Source organism: Garra rufa, chromosome 14, assembly GCF_049309525.1.
Source record: "Garra rufa chromosome 14, GarRuf1.0, whole genome shotgun sequence".
Lineage (NCBI taxonomy): Eukaryota > Metazoa > Chordata > Actinopteri > Cypriniformes > Cyprinidae > Garra > Garra rufa.
The window spans coordinates 13,701,071-13,704,264 of record NC_133374.1 but is presented as its reverse complement, the minus strand read 5'-3'; the positions used below and the strand labels follow the sequence as shown (position 1 = coordinate 13,704,264).

General features: G+C 34.9%; 1 long non-coding RNA gene across 1 annotated transcript; it reads left to right on the top strand.

Annotated features, from left to right (window-relative positions):
• The first annotated feature begins 1,289 nt into the window (after positions 1–1,289).
• LOC141284225 (uncharacterized) lies at positions 1,290–2,978 on the top strand. The gene is made up of 2 exons (XR_012338382.1): positions 1,290–1,368; positions 1,942–2,978. It is a non-coding gene; the product is annotated as an uncharacterized lncRNA (long non-coding RNA).
• Positions 2,979–3,194: the final 216 nt, after the last annotated feature.

Sequence of the window (3,194 nt, the reverse complement as noted above, 5' to 3'; positions counted from 1 at the left end):
ATAAAGCAACAGGACTAATGGTGCTGCTATTTGTATTTTAGACACAACCACATGACATTCAAACCATCTCTAAGTGTATTGCAGAAAGGATCCAGGATCAAGAGATCATCCATCATGAAGACTGTGTTCAGAAGAACCCAGAAAATCCTCGGTAAAAAACTAAACCTCATTGTTTCAGTGTCGCTCAGGCACAACTATAGATTTAAATTGATTTCAGTGGCTTAAATATTTATAATTCAGGCCTCCCTGACCCTTCTGTTGTCCTGGATGTGAAGACATGCTGGAACTGCATTTTCTCATGGTTGAAGGAGTTGTGCTGCAGTATCCTTCCTGGACCCACACAACAAAATGCTCAGGAGGAGAGACAGGTAATCACCAGGGTTGGATTTATCATTTCAATTACTCATAGCTAGATAGATATCAATTGATAGTCTAATTCCAGAGCCTGTGAATGATTTTGTTTTTTCCTCAGTCAGGAGACATTTTTTTTTTAATTGTTGATGCTCATATGATTGTCATATGTCATGGTACAACAGTGGTTTTCAAACCTGGACCTGGGGACACACAGCACTATACATTTTTGCACATCTCTTTTTACTGACAGATTTGTTCATGAAGCTCTTTCTTAAGGAGCTGATGATCTGAAGAAGGTGGGTTTAACAAGAGAGACATACAAAATGTGCAGTGCTGTGGGTCACCTGGACCACAATTGTAAACCACTGCCTTCATGAGCACCTCCTGTGCTCCTGATCATTTTTAAACATGTTTAAAAAATATTTGAGTTGGCCTGAATTTGACCAATGTAAGACTCCCCTATTTCTAAATCATACACAACCACATCACTTTGCTGTGTTTCCCACAGGATTTGTTTGAGACTTTGGGGGCTGGACCTTCGTCTGTCTGGGGGCATGGTCTAGTGTACAAAAGTATGTACTGTACATTTTAAACTAAATTTTTTCTATCTGGTGCACTTTGTATTAAGAGCTCCAACCCATGCTAAGTGTGGAAATTTAACAAAGAAAAAAAGTCAATGCAAATGACGTATCCCTCTTTTTGGTTATTGTGGACTCTTAAGAATTTCGTGAATAGGTTTTAAGCTAAATCCCCTAGCCAGGACACCTAATAGTAAGATCAAATTCTCTGTGAACATGGCTACAGATTGTGCCTTTCCTTTAGAAGCTGGAGAATAACTGATTTTAAAAGGAAGATTTGCAGTTTTATACAAACGTATTCAAACTGTCTATAAAATTAATTGGTTAATTAGTTTTATTTATATTTTATGTGGATTCAAGGGAAAGGTGAAAAATGAGAAGGCCTAGGAATGACTGAGGAAGGCAGCCGTGAGGAAAATGAAGTAATCATCAGAATGTAAGTTCTTTGCAATCTGTGCATTGTTTATTACAAGATGTGTCTTCATTTAAATTCAAAGCTGAATTTTCAGCATCAATACTCCAGTTGTAAGTGTTCAAAATCATTCTAATATGCTGTGTTGCCCAATTTAGTTGTGTACACTAGGTTGGAGTCACTTAAGTTTTTTTTTTTTTCTTTATGAAGACCTTAATAGCAAGGATGCATTAAACTGATCTGAAGTTTACACAGAAATATTAAGTAGCACAACTGTTTTCAACATTGATAATAATCAAAAATGTTTTTTGAGCATCAAATCATATGAGAATGATCATGTGAAACTGAAGACTGGAGTAAAGCTACTGAAAAATTCACCTTTGCCTCACAGGAAAGAAATGCATTTTAAAGTCTATTTGAAAAACAACAGAAAACGTATTTTAAATTAAAATATTTCACACTATTATTGTATTGTAAGTTAAATATAAATATAGCTTTGGTGTGTCGAAAAACATTAAAAAAACTGAAAGACTGCAGATTTTGACTGGTTGTGTGTACATACAGTAGCAACATTAACGAGGTTATTCTCCCTTTCAGCTGCCAGAGAAGGATATTGACAGTACAGCCTCAGGATAGCGAAGAGGAAGAAAAACACCTTTGACATAATTTTCTCATACATATGCCATGTGTTATAATAAAAACAATAAACCTGACTACAATAATATGGTCAATTTTATTAAAAGTTTCAAGTTTGCAAAGAATCTGGAGTATGTGGCACTGCATTAGAGGTACTCTTTGCTGAATAAGACCAAGTGCTGAGCAGGAACCTTATTCTTTAGCAAAACTCCTCATCAAATCTCCAAGAGTAGATCAAGAGTGAAGTGTCACCCTCCTATCCTTTCTTCAGAAGAGAGTACCTTCTGCTGCTGTGGTAAGAAAGACATTCTTCTTTTTCTCTCACAACTGTCCAGAACCTAAATTCTCAGCAAAGAGTCTTCTCCACAGCTGGGGACAGATCTCAGATTTTTCTGAAAAAGTCAACAGGCTCATTTACTGTATGTTTTTTGGGTGGGCCTAATACAGGGGAGATGTAATCTCTACATTGTTATATTAACATGTTCTTACCGTTTATTAATGTTGCTATTTTCTTTATTTCTGTTATCTTCTGAGAAGAATTACGGTCCTTTAGTAATTGTTTAGGTTTTGCTTCTGAGAGTGAAGCAGTATTACAGCACTTCACCACCAGATATTTGTAGCAGGTGTTTCATACACAGGACACTCAGAAAACAAATGAACTTAAAGTAATACAGAAATCACTACTGAATTGTTTCTATCTTTGTATCAGTATTTTTGTACCAAACTAGGGGAGTTGTGTTAATAAGAGTAGGCTACTGATAACTATTACTATACTATACCCATCATATAAATATTTAATATTTTTCAGTAAAAGTAAAACATTTTAATCAGTGGTTGTATTATTCTTTGATTACTATGTACTTTATGTGATGTGTTCAATTATCTGTGCTAATGACTTGGCTACACTTTACATGGTTAAATAATAGGTGTCATGTTTAAAATGCAATGGCTTAGTATATGTAGAAAATAACTGAATAAATGGTGATTTAATAAATGAATGCACTGTGTTTTTGCTGAATTTCAGTTGGAATTTAATGATTTTGCATTGGTTTGCATGTATGCAGTGAATATATTTACAAAAACTACAACAATTTGAAAACATAAGGATTTAGTGTTTGTTTTTTACAGCAGAAAATGTTTGAGTTTGTCATTATATACTGATTTCAAGGTGGTAGGAACACATCCTCGGACAGGACTAAAGGTGAGAAGCAAAT